The sequence below is a fragment of the Camelina sativa genome, chromosome 11 (assembly GCF_030686135.1).
Source record: "Camelina sativa cultivar CO46 ecotype springtype chromosome 11, ASM3068613v1".
NCBI classification, from domain to species: domain Eukaryota; kingdom Viridiplantae; phylum Streptophyta; class Magnoliopsida; order Brassicales; family Brassicaceae; genus Camelina; species Camelina sativa.
Genome location: NC_141890.1, coordinates 5,861,254 through 5,886,990, shown reverse-complemented (window position 1 = coordinate 5,886,990; position 25,737 = coordinate 5,861,254). Strand labels below are relative to the sequence as shown.

The following is a 25,737-nucleotide window of genomic DNA, read 5'->3' as shown; positions in this document are numbered from 1 at the left end:
TTGTTTCCACCAAATAAATACTAGATTATAAAATGTTTGGTTAAAGAACATGTTTTTTTTTTGTGTTTTTGGTAAATTGTTTTATACATACATGTATGAATGATGATGATGAATCGTGTGTATAGACAGACATCTATTCCCCGACAGGTCACAGAAAGCGTCCGTAAATCTTTCCTATTTTGCCCTTCTCTCTCTATCTCTCTTTCTTATTACAGTTTTTTTTGTATCTTTAGATTTTACTTTTGTAAAAAAGAGCAAAAAAACGACAACAATTTGATATCTCATGAATGTGCATGTTTTAGTAGCATCTAAAAAAACACTTTTATATTCAGTTCCTTCATGATATTCAAATGACTTATATTGATCAGTTAAGGAATTACAGTTATAAATGTTTTAGATTCGTTTCACGAGCTGACTCATGATGATTTGTTCGATCGTGAAACAATCTTACTCATTACTCATGATGATTGATTTGTTCTTAGTTGACAGATACTAGTAGGTAATTTTTTTTTTACTTTTAACAGTATTTCACCCAACAAAAGAAAAGTTAAAGACAATACTTATAATTTGACAAAAGAGAAAACAATACTTTTCTAATAACGCCGAACCATTGAATCATGTTCATGATTGCATAACATAATCTATAAGAAAATCAAACGATAAAACTTGCCAAGATAATGTTTAAACGCTAATATAATTATAGCTTGCGAATAGAGAAATTATTAAGTGGCCAATAATTGCGATGGAGGGGTGGATTAGACTTGGGGATGAGAATTGAGAACAGAGAAGAGAATCTCGAAAAAAAAGGTTTTGGACCCATGGGTTCTCATTGTTGAGCCCACCAGAAGCATGAAAAGGGGAAAGAAACAGTAGGGAGGGGTAGGTCTTTGCCACTTAGCCGCAGTAGCAATATTGAGCAGTGTTCCCAAAAAAAACTGTGGTCTCCACACTCCACTTTTCATATTTTATCAGACTATCACTACAAGAAAATATTAGATTTCCTATGGAAGATTACAACATAAAATAGAAAGAAAGATGTGTTTCTCACTAGTTTCCTACGAAAACTATAGGAGGTAATCGCCCGAAGAAAATTGTTAACAGAGAAAATTACGAAGGAAATTACCTTCGACTTACCTCCGAAATCTCTTCGAAAGAAAATTGGAAGGAAAAGTGGAAGGAGATTCTGACCATTTTCCTTCTTCCTTTTGCGAAGGAAAATATTTCCTTCTAGTTTCCTTCTAAACATTTCCTTTGATTTTCCTTCGAATCTTTCATTCTATTTTTCTTCGCCTGTAAATGTTGGTAGGAAACAAGTCTGATTCATTTTTAAAAGTTTCATAATCATTTGTACTTGATTTTCGATTATTTTAGCTGTTTTAAAACTAATTGTTGATGATACTACCCTAGAAGAAATTACCTTTATATACATGCAGTGGTAAAATCTAAAAGTTTTACAATACATAAGTCAAATATCATACAACATCATTTAGGAAACAGTTATGGTTGAGTTTCATCATCGTCCTCCACCGTTGTGGTCACTGGGTGGTTAGGTGGCTGGTTAGGTGGCTGTAGGTCAGGAAACTTACTTAGGAGAAGCTTGTTGCATTCTATGAGGTACTTGATCTGAGCGTCTTTTTCAAGTTCACGTGCTTTCAAAGTTTTTATCTCTTCTTGTAACTTGGGAATCTGCCGTGGTGAAGCTTCAGACGAGTCCTCATCAAAAAGGTTACCAAAGCCATAACGTTTTCCTCGTACCTTGGGAACAACCTGTTAACAACGAAGGCATACTCATTAGATGGAGAATGTTGGAAGCATATCATAATTGATAAGGCTTTTGTGTACTTACTTTACGCATGATAGAGTTTATCTCGTCATGAGTAAGAGGGATTGACTGAACCGAGTCATCATCTTCAGCTTTGAGAATGTCGTTGAGATTGGACGATCTCCATCTCACTTGTAGCCATCTCAAGAATCTGTTTTGTCTTCATATCGCTAATTGTACGCGTCTTCTTGTCTAAGTGCGTTTGTTCCATGAAATAAATCATATTAGGCGGCGATCCCAGTTCAATTGTCTAACATCATGCAAACAAAACAAAACCAGAAGAAGTAGTCAATATTTAACTAGAGGTGAGTAAGCAATTGTAAAACGAGAAGTCAATAATTGAAAAAATCACAAGTGTGATTCATAAGTGTGAAACAATTCTAAAACGAGAAATGAATATCTGACCAGAAGTGAAGAACTGAATGTGTGCGGACATACTCTGTTATGCTTGAGTCCGAGTTAAACTCTTGCTGAAAATGAGCAGAAGAGTAATTAGAAAGCAGTTAGCAAATATTTTTACCGGATAACATTTGTCAAATGAAGAGTACACTAACCGCAAAAGCTCGGAACCATCGGTTCTTGATATCTTAAGGGAGAGACCGATAAGTTGGATATGGTTTTGGGAGATCAGATTTCAGCATTTTCAGAAGTTGCTTTGTTATCTTCCCGGTTCTGTCACGTCTAAACCTGCAAATTAGTTGAGCATCAGATGAGAAGAAAATGGTCTCATAGGCTTGCAAATCCAAATAATGTACAAAAATTAAAATGTGTACCATATATCTGTTCCTTCACGGTTCGGACATAAAACTGGGAGGTGTGTGCGTCCTGGAGCATTCAACAAATCATTCACGTCGGCCAATATAGGGACAACTGATTCCTCACTCTCTGCTGATGGTGAATTGGATCCGAGAACATCACTTGTCGGAAAGTAGTGTGGCTGCTGAAACCTTGGGAGATCATGAGAAGAGTAGCTATGTGGACTCCGTTCATGATTTCGTTGCTGTTCTGACATGTAACGTTCGTATTCCTCCCTAGTGTGTGGCTGAAAATTAATAACTTAAGTTAGGTGGACTGCTATCTTAATAAAAAAAAATAAAGCGGTAAGAGGTTTTCTCTACGGCAAACATGAAACACATCAACAAATAATTTGATATGTTAAAAATGTGTGCTTTAAAAACACTAACTTAATAATGTCAGAGCAATTCTATTGGCCACAAAATTTAGAAAATAACCTAACATTTAGAAGAGATGTTGAAGGTATGGTGTCAAACTCATGAAGTTTACTACAGTACCATACCGTGAACTGGGGAGTCAACGCCGGAGAAAATGGAGAAAATGATAAGTTCCCATTGGGATTCCTATTACCCGGTGCTTTCCAGGTCGACATTTGCTGGGATAGAAGAAGGAATTAGACTCTTAAAAGGCGAGTTCGGAACAGTGAGTGAAAAAAAAAACAGATCGATCTATGGTTTTGTTTCGATGAGAACTGAAACGGCGATTACGGAACGGTGAATGAGCTTCAGAAACGGGGAAACAATATATCTAGGGTTACGTTATATTTTTTGTTTTATTTGGTCGTTGGGTTAATAAGTTTCTAACAACTAAATTAGCCCACTAACCAATTCAATTATGAGAAGCCCAATTCCATTACACGATTATGAAATGAATAATTACCATATGTTACACGATTATATTATGGTTTACGTTATACTTTATGTTTTATTTGTTTATGCCAATTGATAATTACCAAGATCTTAACACATCAATTATACATTATAACATACTTTATTTTAACTTTCCTAATATATTTAAAATAATATAAACCAAACCAAACATCAATTAGGTTTGAACTCTCCAACACTAATTAAATATTAATTAGTTGTACACATTTAAAAAGATTGAAGAAGATGAGGTACCGTTTATTCAGAATCGGAAGAATATTCGGATGATGCGGAATCAGGCTCTTCTTCAAACTCTCCAAGCTCTTCTTCAGAAACGTCCAAAACATTATCGATCGTGATCTCTTCTTCTAATTCCCCTGGGATAGTTTCGTCATGAGTAAGCTCAACAGAACCTATGTCCCCAACATACGTCTGTTGCAAAGGGCCATTTTCTATGACGTTGTGCACTCTACCTCTCGGGCTTATTTGTGTAACAATAACCCACAAATCTTTTTTTTGTTAATGTGAGGATAGGGAATGTAACACACTTGCTCCCCCTGTGATGCTAGGAAAAAAGGATCATATTTATCTAGCCTCCTGGATGTTCTTACTGCAGTTACACCAAATTTGTCAAAACGTACTCCCCTCCCAATAGATGGATCTACCAATCACACATGAAAATTATGCATTTCAAATTAATTACTCCTGGAAATTCGACCTCCAATATCTCATTTAGAACACCGTAATATATTGTATTACCGGCTTGCGTACTAATCCCGGAGTTGATTGTTGTCATGTTCTCTCTCTCGCGATAGACTTTGAATGCATATCCACGTGTGTAGTAAGTAGGTGAACTATGTGCAAGTGACTATGGACCGTCAACCAACTCTTCTAACCAAGTGTGTAATCTTTCACCTCTACTGTTGCATTTTATCACCTATATAAGAGTGAATATACATTTAGTAACATGTTATTACACTATGAGTCACACAAGTATGAAAATGCTCACATATAATTTCATCCATTGTTGAAACTCATTTTGTTTCATGGTGGCAATAGTCTCCTCATCAATATGTGGATATGATGTTCGCAACTGCTCGATATAAATCTTGTACTGACAAAAACATTAAAAGTTAACATATATAAATAATAAAAATGTGATAAAATTTAATTTATAAATTTCAACAAAATATTATAAATCCAAACTCTAGTTTCTTGTCAACAAAAGATTTAATTTCATGATGTACTTGATGTAAAAACTACTTTTTTTTGAAATAAATTTTACATTTTATTCAAAAAAAAAAATGTGATAAAATTAAAATTAAAATTAAAACACTTTTAAATATACCTCTCATATGGCCATAGTTCCTCACAATTCAATAGAATGTAAGTATGCAAGTGTTTAACTTCTTCTTCGGTTAGCCACCGCTTAGTTGGTTTCCCACTTAACCGCCCAATTTGTGAGAAAATATCAGGAACTTGGGTTATGTATTGTGGTTTTTCTCCACCATCATCGTAACGGCTTGGTTTTCTGCTCTTCGTTTGAACACTTGGGGGAAAATAGTGACCAGCAAAATTTGATCTTTCTTCGTTAATGCTTTGAGCGATAATCGAACCTTCCACTCTGCTTAAAATTTTTACCTTCTTTTTCAAGTGAAACATGAATCTTTCAAAAGGGTACATCCATCTATACTGTACAGGACCCCTAAGTTCTGCCTCTATGGGAAGATGAATTGGAAGATGCTCCATTACATCAAAGAAGGAGGGTGGGAATATTTTCTCAAGATTGCATATAAGAACGGGTATGTTGTCAGATAATTGTCTAATACCAGCTAACGTAAGTGTTCTTGTACATAGGTCCCGAAAAAAGCACTTATTCCTGTAGTATGGAAAAAAACAAAACAGTATAAAATATATTTATAGAATTTAGTTATTTGAATGAATAATATTTAATATTTTATTAAAATGTACCTGCAATAGCTTCATGTTCGTTTTTGGGAAGGAGTTCGACAAATGCAAATGGTAGTAACCGTTGCATAAACACATGACAATCATGACTCTTCATCCCTGATAATCGACCTTCTTGGTTGTCAACACAGTTTCGTAAGTTGGAAGCATATCCATCAGGAAATTTAACTTTACGCACAATCCACCTAAAAAATGCATCCTTAGCATCTCCATCTAATCTGAATTTTGGAATAGGACCTCTTCCGCTTGGTAAGACATGTAAATGAGGGCGATTACATATTAAAGGCAAGTCTAATCTCGACTTCACATTGTCTTTTGTTTTCCCTGGGACATTTAAAACGGTATTCATCAAGTTGTCGAAGACATTCTTCTCAATGTGCATGACATCAAGATTGTGTTTTAACAAGAGATCTTTCCAATAAGGCAACACCCAGGAAATACTATGTTTATGCCAATTGTGGTACTCCCCTTAACCATCAACTGGATTATGCACACTTCCACCGCTATATGTTGTCATCTCTGCACCAAAATCCCTAAGTTGCGTCAAAATACTTTCACCATCTAGCTCAGGCGGTGGAGCATCTAAAACTGTGCAATTTTTCTTAAACAATTTTTTGTTGCGACTGTAAGGATGTGAGCGTGGGAGAAATCGTCTGTGACAGTCAAACCAACTTGTCTTTCGTCCATGTTTTAACTGAAATGCATCTGTACTATCTTGACAATATGGGCATGATAATCGTCCATGCGTTGTCCATCTTGATAACATCCCGTATGCTGGAAAATCGCTTATGGTCCACATTAGCACCGCACGAAGAGTAAAGTTTTGCTGCCAGAAGACATCATAGGCTTGAACTCCGTGATCCCATAGGACCTTTAACTCATGAATCAACGGTTGTAAGAACACATCAAGGCATCTCTTTGGGTGTTCTGGACCAGGAACAAGCACAGAGAGAAATAGAAACTCTCGCTTCATGCACAATGACGGAGGCAGATTATAAGGTGTGAGAATAACTGGCCACAAAGAATATTGTCGTTCATGCTTTCCAAAAGGGTTGAAACCATCTGTACATAGTCTAAGGTAGACGTTCCTACTTTCTGCTGCGAAAGAAGGATACAATCTCTGAAAATGTTTCCATGCCTCTGCGTCTAAGAGATGCACGATCTCGCCTTCGCTTGAATGCTCTTGGTGCCATCTCATTGCTGCAGCTGTGCGCTCTGCTTGATATAACCTCTTCAACCGATCTGCTAATGGTAAATACCACATACGCTTAAAAGGTATTCGAGACCTTCCACTAGTATTCTGAAACCGGGGCTTTCGACAAAATCGACAGGCTAAGTAGTCAGCGTCAGATTGCCAGTAAATCATACAGTTGTCAATACAAACATCGATCATCTGATATGGCAAACCAAGCCCAGAAACAAGCTTCTCAATTTCATTATAAGAAGCCGGTGAAATGTTGTCTTCTGGCAAAACTTCTTTCACAAAATCTGCCCAAGCATCTACACAATCTTCTGACAAATTGTAAATCCGTCTTTATATTCATCATTCTAGTTGCAGCGAATAAAGGAGAAATGTCCTTCCTTACAACCTTCATATAACTTATTCTTTGAAGCATCTAGCATATCATAAAATCTTTTTGCTTCTACATTTGGTTCTTCTATTCTATTTTCAGGTTCTGGATATGCCTGCATATTTTCCCTATATGCATCATGAACCATTTGAACCGTTCCTACATCCTCTGAACCCAATCTAGATTCTTCAACCCTCTCCAACACATTTTCACTAGTACTACCCACATGGTATGCATCATTTTCCCCATGATAAAACCATACTTTATAACTCAACATTATTCCATCTCTATATATATGTCCCCAAACTAAATCCTTATCAATGAAATTATTATTGTTACAAAGGCAAAGGCAAAACATCTTACCACTTCTTAAGCAGATTTCTTGTTTCAAAGCGACATTCATAATTCGGTGAGCCCTGCTGCATACTCCCTCGTAAGCATCCCATTCTGAAACCCTCCCGCAAATCTTTCCATGTCCAACCATGAGCGAAAATTATTCATATTTTTCTTATAAAATATTTTTTTTACAACAAACAAAGTTTCTTTGAAGCGTAATATATTTTTTTTTATGGGATCGTTTGTTGTTGTTGTGATTTAGAAACGAAAGAATGTATGTGTTATATAGGGAACTAAAAATCTGATTCCTACTCATTTCCTACCAAAATGTTTACTATTCCACCCACCACTCTCCCACTGTATAACCAACTTGTTATCCAACTTGTTTTTACATGCCGACATCGAAAATTCCTAACAAAATAAAACCAAACTATTTATTTCTTTTATTTCTATCAAAATAAAACCAAACAAAATAAAACAGAACTACTTTCAAAATAAATTAGAAGGAAAATTATTTTTGAAAGAAATTGGAAGGAAAATATCCTTCTAACATCAGCTTTTCAACGAGATTTCCTTCGACACACATTTCCAAGGAAATTCGAAGGATAACTCCTTCTAAATTCCTTCCAAATATTTTCCTACGATATTCCAACTATTTTCCTTCTAGATTTCCTTCCACAAAAATATTCGAAGGATTCTGGAAGGAAATTTCCTTCTCTTTTATCGTGTCTTTTTTTGTAGGATTTTGTCTTTCCAATTTCCTTCTATTCTCCTTTTTGGTCACAATCGTGGAGGTTTTTCGAAGGAAAATATTCCTACCAAAACTTTTGTGTATAATCTCGTAGGAAAACATGATGTTTTCTTGTAGTGTATATGTTTCTTCCAATATGCTTTAATTACAATTTCACGACCTATTTTATAGCTTTTTCAGAGTTGGATCAAACTCTTCAATGATCATATCAGGTTTAACTTTGCTAATATATATATATATATATATATATGCTTCCCTATCTCCAAATATATCTTTTGAAAGTGGATGACTACACATTAATGTTTGTCTTCTCTTTTCTAACCCAAGATTTCAACCCTGTATTCAAACCAAAAAAAAAGATCAGATGTTTAATTTGAGGCTATAATTAATATGGGACGAAATATATGAAATATTTTCATTTCTACCAATGAATACTATCTGAGTAAGTCATTTGTAACAACGACATGTATATAACAAGAAGACTGGACATACAAAAAAAGACGTGTAAGTTGCAGTATTACGCCATGCATAGTAATTTGGTAAAACCTCTAAGGTGGGATTCATCTTTGGATCTTATCTAAAGCTTTTTGGATTTGTGTTTTAGTGTAAGTTCGAGTGTCTTAATCGTAAGGTGCCTTTCTTTAACTTTTCCTTTGTCTCTCTCTTTTTTTGGGCAAGGTTTTTGTCGTTTTCTTGACATCTCATCGTATATTGCACCTTAACTCACCATCTAATCGTGCCATTAGTTACCCTCAAAGCTACAAAGATAACTTAATGATAAGCGTACTTCGTGCCATTAGTGCCTTGCCTTGTACAGAGTTTTTAGACTTCTTCAGGAGGTATTTCGTTAATTTTTTTTCTTTCCACTTTTTTGGATTCAAGACTTCAAGTGCGGATTGTTTAATTCGTACCACTATAATTAGGAAGTTGTTGATTTCTTTGTAAACTCTGTACCTTGAATGGGTTAGCCAATCCAGTTATTTAATTAAATGTGTGTGAGTAACAACTCAGTATAAAAAGTTTTTTTTTGTTCATCTATTAAATTCGTATTATAATATATTATGAGATCACTAAAAAAAGATGTCCAATTTTAGTGGCTTCACTTGTTACATATAGTTTCACTACATTCATATTATAATTTTTTAAAAATTACACATAAAAACGTTGTTCAGCTTTAGCTTTTAAATTGTCCTATATATATTTTTCTACTTTATTTATCAGACATGAAAATAATGACTACTTGAAAACTATGTATTTAGTTGAGGGTCGAATGGAATTACACTAAACCTAAAAATGTTAAATCAGTGGACGACCGTACTAATAACAGCGTTAGTGAAAGATCGGTTCGTGTCGTAATCGAAATAAAAGAAAGAACAAAGAGACAGTGTGAATCTTTAGACAAAGCAGCCACTTACCCTCCTTTGATTTAACGTCTGTACAAGAACCTCATGCTCCATTATCATTCATAACCTACTAGCTAGATCGAATCAATCCAACGACTATAAATGATTAGATCGATAGATTTTTATCTGGTCGTTAAATTAAACCGCAAAATGGTAAGTGCCGGTTCTTGATATATGCATATTAGATCGTCGGTGGTTAAGTAGTTTGTAAACATGCCATCATGTTAACCTTCAATCATATGATCACATAAGCTAATTATCAGTATATATAGCATATATATATATAAAGTCGAGAGTAAAAAAAAAAATCTTTGATGACGAAGCTGTAATCGTTTACTACGACGATAACAATATTATCCCTTCGAACATAAACGATGAACGATTACATGGCAAACACACACGTAAAAAACAATTAGGAAACATAGATTGCTTCATTTCATTTATATCACTTTGTCAACCGAAACGATATATTTCTATTGAAGAAGTTACATGGTTACATAAAATAGATTTTGCTTACCAAAACTCGTTTAATTCGGAACTTCGCAGACCGCAGTCTACAATTGATCCGACTCTAAACTTTTTTTTTCTTCAGTGATTTCAAACATTGTAATCATGAGATTCATTTGATTTTCTTTAAGATATATATGGGCTACATTATAGAAACTGCTTGATATTGGGAGATTGACTTTGTCAATCGGACTGGACGTTTCTAAGTCATAAGCCTCAATGATATAGATTTACATATGTGCTCCTTGAATATATATAAATATATGCATATTGCGCTCCACTATCAAGATTTATGAGGAAAAATAATGCTCTTTTTACATGATGATTATTCACATTATTCTATTTATATAACGACTTCATGTGTAATTAATGTCTTCTTAACAAAAACAACTTTCAGTCAAAATTTATTCATGCTAAATGCATAACGAGTTTAATATTGAAAGAACGTTTGAACCGATGGATAATTAAGTTTGTTGGACAATTAGTGACAAGTTTGTAATTATCTACTATATTGAAAATGCAGAAACTTATCTAATTAAAGAGGAAAAATGAGTTTATAGTTCGCCCTCAAATGGTCTCTAGATTCCTTTTATTGAGAGATGCAATGAAGAATGGTGTGGGCATGATGCATGATACTATAAGATTGAAAGCTTGAAAGCAAGAACAACTTTTCTTATAGATTTAGAAAACTTCTTCAAAACTAAATTTCTATTAACTCACATGGAACACCTCTCCATTGACCTCTCTATATATAATGAATTAGACAACTCCTAATTCTAATAGGATTACAACATAAAGCCTTATCTAAATAAGCTTCTCCTTATCTAAATCTTGTTTATGCATCCTTATCTCTTATCTCCTTAAACACCTTCTTAATGAGATAACTTCTAACACAAGTTGGAATTATCCAACATTCTCCCCCGTAATTCCAACATGAACTCCGGGAAGCTTGATCTCCTCAACTCCGAGCAAACTCCTCATTTCTTTGAACTTAATCCGACCTAAAGGTTTTGTAAGTATGTCGGCCTTCTGCTCCTTTCATGGCACATGATCAACTTCAATTTGATCATTCTCTACACACTCTCGAATAAAATGGTACTTGGCAAGCATATGCTTCGTTCTTCCGTGAAAAACTGGGTTCTTTGTTAAAGCTATGGCTGATTCATTATCAATTCTAAGCAGGATCTTCTCTCTTTTCACGCTTAGTATCTCGCTCAACAATTCTTTCAGCCATATAGCCTGTTTGGCAGCTTCCATAGCGGCCATGAACTCTGCTTTGCACGACGACAACACCACAGTCGGCTGTTTCTGCGTTGTCCAAGTAATAGGCGATGAACCATAGTAGAAAACATGACTTGTGGTGCTCCTCCCATCGTCAATGTCAATGTTGTGACTGCTGTCACTGTACCCCATAACTCTTCTTGATCCATCCCTCTTAAAGAATAAACCAAAACTCATAGTTCCTTTCAAATACCTCAGAACATGCTTGATTGCTTGCCCATGTGACACTCTCGGACACTGCATATAACGGCTAAGAACTCCAACTGAAAAGGACAAGTCTGGTCTTCTATGCAGAAGATATCTTAGGCATCCTATAGTTCTTCTGTATCTTGTAGCATCAATCTCTTTCTCTTTCTCTGCTTTTGACAAACTCAGTCCAGGCTCCATCGGTTCATGAGTTGAGTTGCAGGAACCCATCCCTGCATCAGTAAGAATTCCTTGTGCGTATCTCTCTTGTTTGATCCTTATTCCATCCATTCCTTGAATAACTTCTATACCAAGATAGTAAGTTAATTTTCCCAAATCCGACATCTCAAACCTCCTTGACATGTCTTCCTTAAATTGTTTGATGATCCTGAGTGAAGTCCCTATTACAAACACATCATCAACATAGATAGCAACAACCAGGAAATCATTCTCCTCCTTCTTACGATACACCGTCGGTTCCTTGACACACTTCTTGAAGCTCATATCTTTTAGAACTTGATCAAGCTTTGTATTCCAGGCTCTAGGAGCTTGACGCAATCCGTATAAGGCTTTATGAAGCTTATACACTAGATCCTCTTCTCCTTTTTCTCGAACCCCTCAGGTTGAGTAACATAGACCTCTTCTTTTAGCTCACTATTGAGGAAAGCTGTCTTCACGTCTAAGTGGTGAATCTCCCAACCTCTTGTTGCTGCAAGTGCTATCAGTAGCCTTATAGTTTCTACTCTTGATACCGGAGCAAACACCTCGTCGAAGTCTATACCTTGTTGTTGCACATATCCTTTTGCAACTAACCTCGCCTTATACTTGTTCACCGAACCATCAGCTTTTCTTTTGAGTTTATAAACCCACCTAACTCCTATAGGTTTCACGCCGACCGGTTTTTCTACAAGTTCCCATGTATTGTTCTTTATAATCGAGTCTATTTCAACCTTCATAGCATCGATCCATTCTTTAATTTTCCTAGCTTCAAAGTAGTTCTCCGGTTCTACATCTATTGTTAAGAACAGACTGCCACTCTCTGCTCTGAACCTGGTTCTGTTCCAAGGTTAATCACTTTTCTTGATCTATCATCTAGCTTCTTCAATTGTGGTCCATTGACCTTTGCGTATGCGACACAACCGAACACTCTCTAGTGCTCTATGTTCGGTTTCTTGGACATGAAACACTCATATGGAGTCTGACCATTCAGTGCTTTTGTAGGCACTCGATTGATGAGGTAAGTCGAATGACGTACAGATTCTCCCCACATATTGTTTGCATTCGACATTGCCTTCATCAAACTTCTCGTCATCTCCATCAGGGTGCGGTTTCTCCTCTCTACCACACTGTTTTGTTGTGGTGTATATGGTGCTGTTAGGTGTTTGGTTACAATGTTCTCTTCACAGAACCGATTGAACTCTCCTGAGGTAAACTCTCCTCCTCTATCGGTTCTAAAGGTCTTGATGGCTAAATCACTCTGTTTTTCAACAAAGTCTTTAAATCTTTTAAAATGATCAAAGGCTTCACTCTTTTCCTTTAGTAGCATCGTCCACATGTATCTAGAGAAATCGTCAATTAGAACAAAAACATAACGGTTGTTGGCCGGTGTTTGTGGTGAAATCGGACCACACAGTCTCCGTGAACCAGTTCCAAGGATTTTGATGCACGAAAACTTGTTTTAGCCAGGAATGAACTTCTTGTTTGTTTCCCAGCCAAACACACCTCACATACACCCTGCTCGTGTATAGTGCTTGGCATTCCTTCAACCATATCCTTTTGTACCATATTCTTCATAATATTAAAGCTTACATGCCCCAACCGAGCATGCCAAAGCCATGTAGCCTCATCACTGTCGAGTTGCAGACACATTGGAAGACTTATCTCCATCGGAGTCTTGTAAAGACGGTTTGATGACCGAGTGACTCTTACAAGCAACCTTCCACATGGGTCTAGTAGTGTTAGAAATTCCTTTTTCATGTTCATCTCACACCCCCTTTCTGTTGCTTGTCCTATGCTCAATATATTGTGTTTAAGATCGGGTATATAATAGATCTCTTTGAGTGCTCTTATTTCTCCTGTTTTGCAAACAAAGTTAATGGTTCCCTTCCCGAAAATATCAACATATGAGCCATCACCAAACCTCACTTTACCCTTAATCCTCTCATCCAGACTGTAAAAGAATCTTTTGTTCCCTGACATATGATTACTTGCTCCATTATCTAGGTACCAAATACTTGCATTGTTTTTGTTGATTTCGTAATTCTCCGGAATCACCTTGTCTTCGTTGAGGAACACAACTTCATGCATATAAAGTCCATCTGCTTCTTGTGTCTCATTCAGGTTCGACTCTTGATTCTGGGTATGATTTTGTATCGGCTTGTTGGTACATGTTGTCGCATAGTGTCCTGGCTTATCACATCTCCAGCAGATTACCTTGGATAGATCCTTCTTAGGTTGTTGTTTTTGGTTTTCATCTGTGGTTTCTCCTCCTTGGTTTTGGCCATTGAATCTCCCTCGACCCCTGCCTCTACCGAAACCACCTCTGCCAAAGTTGCCTCTACCATAGCTTCCTCTACCGTAGCTGCCTATTCCTCTACATCCTCCTCTAAAGCCGCCATAACCACCACGATTATTCAAAGAATTTGTAAACATTAGCTTACCTTGTTCTTCACCTTGACTTACTACTCCAATATGTTCCTCATACGCCTTTAGTCTCCCCACAATATCCACAAACGTCGTTTTGTTTAGGTCAAGGACTTGCTCTAGAGAAGCTACCATATGGATAAACTTTGCTCTAGGCAATCATGTAAGAAACTTCTTTACAAGTTTCGATTCATCAATGGTCTCTCCCAATGATGTTGACTGCGATGCAAGGCCTGAGATCTTGCCTGCAAAATCATCTACCGAGTCTGAATCATTCATCTTCAAACGTTCTAGTTCTGCCAACAGAGTTTGAAGTCTTGCTTCCTTTACACGCTCCGCTCCTTGGTGTCGTGATCGGATAGCATTCCAAAGTGATTTGGCTGAATCTGCTCTCCTATCTGCAAGATTAGTGACTCTGGAACAAATTGAAACAGAAGGGCAGTCGCAATATCATTCTTCTTTTCATCTGTGGCTCCAGGTTCGATTACATCCCACACTTCGCCGACTCGAAGTATGATTTTCATCCTCATCGACCAAATTGTGTAATTAGTTGGTGTGAGTAACGGACATTGGATTGATGGTGCTCCAAGGTCCTTTGTTCGTAGTGGTGGATTTGATTCGGCCGCCATGCTTGTCTTGAAACTTCTCCACCGATTTTAGATCAACAACACAACCTTGCTCTGATACCAAATATAAGATTGAAAGCTTGAAAGTAAGAACACCTTTTCTTATAGATTTAGAAAACTTCTTAAAAACTAAATCTCTCTCAAGTCACATGGAACACCTCTCCATTATCTTCTCTATATATAATGAATTAGACAACTCCTAATTCTAATAGGATTACAACATAAAACTTTATCTAAATCTTGTTTATGCATCCTTATCTCTTATCTCCTTTAAGCACTTTCTTAATGAGATAACTTCTAACACAATTATCCAACAAATACATCTCTTTTAAAACCATCTTTCAAAATCAATCGGTTAATAGCGAATTTATCAACATAATACCGATATTATGTCTCGTGAAACGATTTCCTTACGGAGGGTATAATAATGTATAAGGATTGAGATGGATCCGTCGACAGAAATTACTTGTGTTTTTTGTCGATCTCTTAATTCTTATAATGTCAAAACTTAACATTACATCTTGGTCGAGCGAGGCCCATGCACTATTCTTGTGCAATATATGTAAAAGAATGCCAAAATAAGCTATGAGCTCCTTGGCCCAATGAATAAAATCGATCGACATTAGTCATTCTAAAATTTTAGGGCTTGGAAAAATAACGTAGACGTTGAATTATGAATCATATGTTTTTTTTTTATAATTGATAGTATGATCAATATGTTAATAGACCAAAATGATATAATTCATATCTGTAAAGTACGTACGTGTGTATTTTGCAAAGAAACGAAGTCCAAATACGTACAAGTTTTCTATGTTTTAGTTAGTACATATATACACTGAATTCTATACAAAAGATTTCGCATTCTGCAACTCAAATAGAAACTTGTCAACTATAGCAATACTGTTGTCAATAACAGAAGGGATAACCCCAAATGTTACTTTCTAGTCTCTACAATAACAATATATAAAATAAATTATCTTACTCATAAAGTAATCAAGACGGGAACAATCATTCAGACATCTGAATTTTCTATTAGTATATTTCTTATTCGGTTATTCCATAATTTATAGTGATAATTAGTGTGAGAAATAGTAACTCTCTCTTTATAGAAAAACTTGGACACTTATTTCTTTTGGTCGACGGCAACACTGGTTAAGGGTCCTTGAGGTGTAATAATGTCATTTAAAAACTAATAAGTTAGTTGATTAAGTCAGCAATTAGTGTATTTTATTAATACAAGTTGTCATTGATCCTCACAATGATTTAACTCCTTTATTTAGGCCTCCATGATTCAACTTCATATATATGCAATCATACTGACTTTATCCCATATATAAAAGATATAATTTCCAAACGTGTAGGTAATTCTCTAATAGAAATGAACATAGCTAGAAGCACTCTCGTTTGTGTAAGGCTATCTACAATGATATAAATTTCATAATCCTCTGAATGTTAGTTGTACAACGGAACAAATCAAATCGTTGCGTGTCTACTTCTTGAACCCATTATTAACTAATGTTCGAACCTATATGTCGATCAAATTACTCTATTTTTGATCGGTCCATAATCATTTTCATTCCATGACTCAAGATTTTTCTGAAAATTCCATATTTTCCTTATACCTTGGTTTTTTACATTATTGTTTAAGTTTTCATACCAACGAGTGAAAGAAAGAGTAAGAGAAATCGAAACACAAAAGCTTCAACCGTATTATTAATTATCAACACAACTATTTTAGAAATAGTATTTACTTGTAAAGGGAAAAACTTAAGAGTTATTAGTGTGATCAATAAAGTGTGTGTTATTGAAATTTGTTGTGGTTTATAATTAACATATATTATATGAATTGATGTATTGGAATAATTTTTTGTATGATTATTGTTGTTGACGTAAGCGGCCTTAACTACCTCTATATGTCCTATCCTATCTATATATATGTATAAGACAATTTGTCTTAACCACCAAGACGAAATAGGTCAACCGGCATGTCTTCTCCATAATCATAAAGTTCAAATACAAAATCTTACGTTAGGTGAAGAAAATCAATAAATTTTCCTGTTTTATGATATTTTACTTATCTAAATATTTTTTAAAGAGCTTAACTATTATTATAAATCTTAAAAAATAGCACCAAATGACAAAAATGTTTGTACAATCCGACTAATTTTTTTTTTTCCGACTAATGATGTTAAATAGTAAATATAATTATTGAATAAAGAAAAAGAGGTTTGAAACTGTAACTATATATGTTGTTTGTCCAATCGACTTCATGACTTCGTTTGACACCTCGGTACTTACGATAGGGTGACGTCATACCAGAATACTTGTGAAAAAATTTCCAAGTAAGAAGACGTCGTTGGCTGAAACAATAGATCAGATGTGGAAGCGCGCGCGTAACCAAGTGGTTGAACACGTGGGGCCAATGTTGTCTTAAGAAAACATGATATGGTCACTTTCACGTGCCAAAAGCCCCCACGTGTGAAAAGATTTTTTTGTTATAAGTTTATAGTAAGCCTATATATATATATCATTGGCCAAGACCCACCCGTCGAGCATTTGGCTCCACACACCGGCCTCTCCAAATATGTTCACCTCTTTATTTTGTAATTTAGTACTATTATAAACGCAATGTAATTTATTGAAAGCCTTTTACTATAATTATTAAAAAAGTATTTTCTATGTTTTAAAATTAGTAAACTGGAGTTAAAATGATATGACATTTAGGATTTTTTCATTATTTTTTTTATTTAAAGGCCTTATGCATTAGATCAACGTTTTGGGTGTGCTTAACCTTTTTAAAATCAAAAATATAAAGAATAGTGGTTGAAGAACATGTTGTTGGGTCTTCATGTAGAACTGATTTTGGGCCAGTTCCAGCCTGACGTGGCAACCCGTAAATGGATATGATTTTTTGCAAAGGAGAAAACATTTCATTTCTCCATTTGTTCGAAATCGCTGCTAGGGTTTTCCTTTTTTCTCTCCAAAGCGGCGATAGCTTCCTGGTCACCATCTTCTCCGATTAAGGTGTGTTTTCCGGTCATTAAAACACCAAAATCGAAATCTCCTCCATGTAGAAATCGATCTGTTCATAGTTTTTCTACCAATCCGTTAAATATCTCTTCTTTTGTCGATTCATATGTCCGACGATTTGAAGGCGAAGTTGAAATCCTTTACTTGAGCCTTTGTCTCCTCGTCTCCTCTGTCTCGCAAATCTCATCTTCGGCGATATAGACAAGGTAGTCCCGTCGTGTCCTTTGTCAGTTATTGTTTCATCGATGTTTCATCGATTTAGGGTCTTGAAATATGTGAATTAGGTTTGGGTTTAGTATCATGTTATAGGGTTTCGTCTCATCTATCAATTAAAGGTTTTGATTAATCAATATAGGATTTTAGTGAGCTTCCAGGATGTATGACTGAATTTTGAGTGTCGTATGTTATATTTGAAATCAACCTTACACTGATGAACATTAATCGATTTTGCTTTGTTTCTAAAGCTTGTAGGTGAGGTTAACCAGGGCAAATTAAATCGGATAACCATCAACAAACCTGCATTTACTCAAAACTAAAAGGTAAGTCACACTCACTATATGTAATGCAAGGTTGGACCAGCTTGGTTTCCTGATTTGAGTGGTGTTGTGGTTTGTGTAGTCTTAAAATTTTAAAAACTGAGTTCAATGCATTAACAAAACCAAACTTTTTGGTTTACATATAAAAAACACTCAATGACCTTTATTTACTTCTGATTTGGCTGAAGTAGGTAATGGTTATTTAGAATTAAAAGTATGTAACAACACCAAACTTTGAATTTAATGATCTTCTTAACTTCTCTATATTACACCGAGCCAAATACTCAATCTCTCATATCTTTTACTTTTCTTCTATCATCTATCTTATTTGCTTCTTTCTTAACCAATCTCTAAGAACTTTCCAATAATCTCTCTTCCTCAGCTTCTTCCTTGTATAAATCTGATTGCTATGGAATCAAATAATACTCCTAATAGTCAGTCTCAATCCTACTTTAGCCTTCTTAACTTTCCATATGACAGCTTTGCTCCCAATGTAACATTGGTTCCTCTCAAATCCTTGCTTTTAGTTCACAAACTAGTTCACAGCCAAGTCAACCTCCTAGTCAACCAGAAGAGACAGCAAAACAGCGTAGGGAGAGAAGGATATGGTCCACACAAGATGACATAGTCCTAATAAGCGGCTGGTTAAACACATCGAAGGATGCAATAGTTGGGAATGACCAAAGGGCAGGGTCCTTTTGGAAGCATATAGAAAACTATTATGCATCAAGTACTCATGTACTTGGTGGTGTTGAGCCAAGGCGCCTTGACCATTGTAGACAAAGATGGCAAAAAATCAGTAAGGAAGTGAGCAGGTTCTGTGGAGCTTATGCAGAGTCAAAGGGTGAGAAAGCTAGTGGCATGAATGATTTGGATATTCTGCAGAATGCTCACCAAATCTACACTAAGCTGTACAAGAAGAAGTTTGGTTTGGAGTATGCTTGGAATGTGCTGCGCTATGAACAGAAATGGGTAAACCTGGAGGATATGAACCCCACTCCAAAGACAACCAGCTCTAACCAATGAAAAGTTGATGATGTTGCACCATCTTCAGGGTCTTTTGTTGGTGAGCACGAGAGCAGGCCTCCTGGCATAAAGGCAATGAAAAAATTAAGGAACAAAGGTAAAGAGAAGGCTGCACCATCTGCAGAGTTTATCTGCAGAGTTTAGTCACATGTGGGAGATCAAACAGAAGGATTTGGAGGGCATGAAAGAACTCCAAAAGATGTCCATTCTTGACACTCTCATTGCCAAGAAAGAAACTTAGATGAAGATGAAAAAGCTCTAAAGAAGAAGCTAATGGCTGAACTGTTTTAACTTAGAAGAAACACTGGATGATATGTTTGTTGTAGTTTATGTTTGTTTTAACTATGTTTGTCTTATGTTTTTAATGTGTTTATGAATCAGATATGTAACATTGTTCAACTTGTTCTCTTATGTTTTTAATAAATCAGCTATGTTTGGTTTCTCAATCAACTTGTTCATTGTTATAAATTATTTGGAAACTTATCTATGGGTTTTTGGTTTCAGGTTGAAGAACTATGGAATAAACAGCCCATTAGACTATAGTTCTGAAGAGGAGGCTGATAGCAGTTACTATCCTCCGCAACCAGAGACTGCGATTGGATTCACCAGTATGTGGAGCTGTGAAGCTGAACCAATTCCTGATTATGAGACACAACTGATCTAGCTCAAGGACCAACAAAACCATTCAGATCAGAGGTTGGTGAACCTGGAGAGGCTTGTTACTGAGTTAGGTGAGAAGGAACCATTGTTTCAAATGGACCCTGAATTGTTAGTTGTTGTTTGCTTCAGTATGAGTGTTTTGGTAGTGGCAATTATCATGTTTACTAAGTAAATTAGATTAGGCTTTTGAGAAGGAAACTAGTAGTGGTCAAGTGGATTAGCTAATGTATGATTGTAGGCACAGTTTGGTATTTCGATTGTAGTTTTAAAGACAGAGTCACATGAATTTGTTTTGTTTGTTTTGGAGGACAAAAATTGACAGAGTCACAGGCTTTTGTTTGTAACAAAGACCAAAGTTCACATGTGTTTGTCCGTAAATTAACTTGATGTTTTGAACAAAGTTCACTTGATGTATCTCATGCCTTTGTTTGCACAAGAGTTTTCTACCCTCTATATATATCAGAAGAGCACAAGAGTTTATTTCATCAAAATTAAACATACACTTCTCTCATAAACCAAACCAAGAAAACATTTCCTTCTCTCACCAAAAACATACAATTTTCTTCTCTCTCTATCTACAAATTGCAAGTTTATTCTCTTGTATTATTTTCTTTTATTCATCTTATTAATACATAGCTTTTATGGCATCTTCTTCCAACAATTTTCACTACCATTATGATCAGAATAATGATAGTTTTAACCAATTTTTTCAAGAGCAATTTAATAATCAATTTGAAGCTGCTGAAGAGAAAATTCCGGCCGAAAGGAATAAACGTACATATATCGATAGAAAACGGGAAGAAGGGCACGAATGTTTGTGGAACGATTATTTTAGTGATAATCCGACTTACACGGAGAGGCAATTTCGCAGACGGTTTCGAATGAACAAGTCATTGTTCTTGCGTATTGTGAATCGTCTCAATGAAGAAGTTCCATATTTTCAACCAAAAAAGGATGCAACCTTCCGGTATGGTTTATCACCGCTACAACAATGTACTGCAGCAATTCGACTATTAGCATATGGGATTGGGTCAGAATCGGTTGACGAATATATATGTCTTGGTGAATCGACTGCTCGTAAATGTTTGGAACATTTTGTCGTCGGAATAGTTGACTTGTTTGGCACTTAATACCTATGCCGACCCACACCAGAGGATCTTCAAAGGCTACTCTTTATGGAGAACAGCGGGGTTTTCCGGGATGGTTGGAAGCATCGACTGTATGCATTGGAAGTGGATAAATTGCCCAATCGCTTGGAAAGGAATGTATTCACGAGGCACCAGTAAACCAACAATTGTTTTGGAGGCGGTAGTTTCACAAGATCTCTGGATATGGCACACATTTTTTGGAGCTCCAGGTACTTGTAACGATTTAAATGTTCTTGATCAATCACCAGTATTTAATGACATTATTTACGGTCAAGCTCCATAAGTTACGTACTATGTCAACGGAAGGGAGTATAATTTGGCTTACTATCTGACGGATGGTATTTACCCCGAATGGGCGACATTTGTTAAATCCATCCCACAACCACAACACCCGAAACATCGTTTGTTTGCAGAACGTCAAGAAGGTGCACGAAAAGATGTTGAGCGTGCATTTGGAGTCCTGCAATTTAGATTCGCCATGATTAAAAATCCATCTCTTTTATGGGCGAAGGGTAAAATTGCATATATTATGAGAGCATGTCTCATACTCCATAATATGATTGTCGAAGATGAACGAGATTCATACACACTCTATGACAAACAAGAATTCCAACAAGAAGATGAAACCGGATCTACTCCGGATCTTACGTTTTCAGTAAATATGGCTTCAAATCTTGAGGGTTTAGGTGATGGTCATACAAGAATTCATGATAGACAAGCACATCACAAATTAAAAGAGGATTTGATTGAGAATATATGGAATAAATTTGGACATTAAACTATGTATTAATTAAATAAAATGTTTGTGTGCTTTAATTAAGTAATATGTTTGTTTGTTTTTTTTTATTTATATTTTTAATGTTTTTTTGTTTCATAAAAATTTGGTATTGTATTTTGAATTTTAGTATTAAGTTTTTTAAGTTTGCAATTTTAAAATGTTATTTTTTTTAGTTTTTAAAATTGTAATATGTTTTAGATTATTATATTATTAAATCTTATAATCTTAAACATGTTCTTCCAATAACCAACTTCTTAAACAAAAGATCTAAACTAATGATCTTACATTATTTTAATAATATTTTTACTCTAAGAACACCCAAAACAGTTCTCCCAATACAGATGTCCTAATTTGTTCGATAAACTATAGAAACCAATAAAATAATTTTAAAGGAAAAAAACGTTAGCAGTATCTAAATAATTAAAGAAGTAAAAGTATTAGTAGACAGAAATGAGAATAATAACATTTATAATACAGGTAGTTGTTACTGTTTGTAATTGATAACAAAAAAAAAAAATTCGTACCGTACTAGAATAAATAAACCTAACCCTCGTTAAATTTTAATAATTGGTGATAAAAAGTTATCATATCGATTTATAAATATATTCATTTCCGTACGTAAAACTCAATTTTGTTGAAAAAAAGTACGTAAAACTCATATGAACGATACAGTAGCTTTCAAAAGTATAGACAGATTTTGTGTACGAGAGCCGAGAGGTAGTAAACCTAGTCGACAAGCTAATTAACGATAATTGTATAGTCATTCTGATTCTCAAACAAGTCTAAAAGATTCCACAAAGACAAATATATATATATATATATATATATATATATATAATATATCTTTGAACAAGTCTTCGTCACCCTTTTATCAAAAAAAAAAAAAAGTAAAAACCTTAATATATTCGAACGCATGTAAAAAAATATTCATAATATAGCTCTGCGAAAACATCGAACATGACTCAGTATAAATTTCAAAACACCTAAAATTTGCCTTTGTCACAAAAAGATAGATGACTAATTTATTGAGTAATGATAAAAATTAATAGCAACACTAATAATGTGAAGTTGAAGCTTATACGTTACACCAACTTGAAAGCTAAATTAAACTTTTGTTTCTCTATCCTAAAGCAGATTGCATTTGAAAGCAATACAAAGCAAACTTTTAGTCGCAATAAATCTAAGAATAATTAGACTCTTAATAGAAGTTTAATTTGACTTGGTTTTCTCGTGATGATGACTCTGTCCCTAACTCTGTCTACATAAATCTTTGCGCATCTTTATCCAAATTGCAACAATTAATTTTTAGTTGAATTAGTCCATTCCAACTTATTCTTATTTGGATAAAAATGGGTATACGTATCAGTTACAAAATTATACGTAATTATTTTGTTAATGATAGAATCATACATAATATAAAACTGTGAAACCTTTAACCTTGTATTAGAACTACCTGTGTAGCACATCCCGCTACTGCAATTTATCCTCGGAAACTTAGCATCTACAATTGACTTCCTTCAAACGATCAAAAGAAGAACAAACTTATAATTAAATATACTTACAACCGCAACAAAATGAGCTAAGTCATGTCTTGAAGTAATTTTGGAATACATAATGCTACCAAAATGTACATCGTCAGGTATGGCTACGAACTTGAAATGTGCTCCAACGGTGTTTGGACTGATTTAACTTCATCTATTCCAAATATCTTCATATATTTTTTTTTCTTTCTGAGACATTATCAAACCGTATATGGTGTTTCTATCCTTATATATTCCTCAGATTTTTTTACAGGTTCAAAGTCACAAAGTCACATTTGAACTCAGTATACTCATATATATCAACCATATTCTTGATTGTAAACATTATGCTATCAACATATATAAAATTTAAAAAAAAAATCAAAAAAATAATATAAATGAAGTAATATATAAACGATGCAATTTTCTGTGGTTGATTTTGTATATACAAATCCATAGTTCCACATTATCGAAAAAGTCAATCTAGAATGACTTGATCGGACTTAATGCATCATCGATCATATGTCGATAAGCCATGCCACTATGGGAACTAAAAGTATGTTGGGCACAACTCATGACATATTTTAGTTTCAATAACCAGTGGAAACTACTCTTTTTGATACGAAATAGCCAAATAGGAAAGGAATGAACAATTCAACTTATGAATCGAGTTTGATTGCTTTTTTCTATTTTCTTTCTTGAAATCAAGTTTGTTTAGTGAAGTAGGAAAGCTAGTGGACAAGTTTGATTCGATGTATTAATATTCAAGAAGAGCATTTTATTCCTAACAATTGGTTATTACGTACATGAATTTTAAGGTTGACTCTGACTCGCTTTGTCTTCTCCCTTTTGTACTTTCTCATCAAATTCATTCCCACGTGTGACCCACCCAGTGCCACGTGCGAATCTTAATTCTTTCTCGAATTTTAAATCCAGAATTTTTAAGTTAGCAAATTATTTGTGTGTAACGTTTTCATTGCATGTCTCCTTTCTCAAAGAGAACTTGATATGCAGCTCGTTGAACCTTTTCTGATGGACTGTTTCAAAAGGAAAAGAAACAAAAAAACTTACCTGATGATATACTTATGGTGAGCTCATTTTCTGAATTATTTGAAAATATTACATCAAAATGATTGTGTGGATGAAAATCATGCAGTTATCTTTGATTTTATAACATATCTAATTTTTTTCAATCAGTGATATATTTTCATGTAGAGTTAAAATTTTGGTAATAACAATTCCTGGTCAAAAGCCTCAGCACAAATTATTTGATTAATATTACTCCTTCCATTTCGTAATATAAGATGTTTTAGAGAATTTTGTTGTTTCATAATATAAGATGTTTTTAAGTTTCTATGCAATTTTTAGATTAGTTTAATATTTTATATTATGCAGTTTTGTTGATAATTAGTTGAAATTTTTGTAAAGTAGTTAATTTTTAATATGCGTAATTTACTCAAAACATCATATATTTTTGAAACGGAGAGAGTATTAATTTCTAAGTAATTAATTTTGAAGTTTCTATATTTACAGTGACTTTTAGAACTGAGAGAGAGAAACAGGCATTTGGCACGTGCAGGCCATGTGGGCCACCGACCCAAATCAGAATTTCATACAGTTTTGTCTTGTAGTCAAAAAATAATTGGGCTTTCTAACATGGCCTGTTCCAAATATCATTCCGATCCACGGGTTTTACTAGTCACGTGATCAAAAACTTGCTTTTTCGTTTTCTTTTTTTGACATCGGCTCTGATTGGTTTCACTAAGATTCGTTTGCAAATGAACCGCTGCTGTGATCATCAATCAACATATCGTTTGGAGATAGCGGTTAACCATCTTGGTTGAAGATCTTAGTTAGAAAAGGTGGTTGCACCTTATTTTTGGTGGTTGCAAACACTAACTTGAGTCACAGTTTGGTGAATTTTCAAAGTTACACAGTTTTTTTTTTTTGCATTTTGTTTTTTGTTTTTAGTATTAGATTCTTTTTATCTGACAAAATAAAGAAAAGTAGTGAATATAATCTGATTTTACTCATACTTTTCAGGAATTTTTTAACCTTTTCTTTTAAAAACTCTCAACTATATTAATATTTTTTATTATGAATTAGATAATGATTTTAGTTTTTTAAAGTTTTTAGAATAAATTTCATTTTTATAATTTATTACAAATTTTTAAATAATTTATGATATTTTACCAATATAATCTATTATCATAATGTAGCACTTCAACATTTTTAATTTAACTATGTTCATATATCTTATTATAAATTAAAAAATAATTTATTA

The 25,737-nt window shown here is 34.7% G+C and overlaps 1 non-coding gene across 1 annotated transcript; it reads right to left on the bottom strand.

Moving 5' to 3' along the window:
* Positions 1-1,404: 1,404 nt before the first annotated feature.
* On the bottom strand, positions 1,405-7,564 carry LOC104721965 (uncharacterized). The gene is made up of 10 exons (XR_015573001.1): positions 5,451-7,564; positions 4,832-5,359; positions 4,493-4,592; positions 3,739-4,420; positions 3,120-3,212; positions 2,596-2,864; positions 2,377-2,509; positions 2,228-2,292; positions 1,847-2,072; positions 1,405-1,767 (listed from the first exon to the last, which is right to left on the bottom strand). It is a non-coding gene; the product is annotated as an uncharacterized LOC104721965 (transcript).
* Between the last annotated feature and the right edge of the window lie 18,173 nt (positions 7,565-25,737).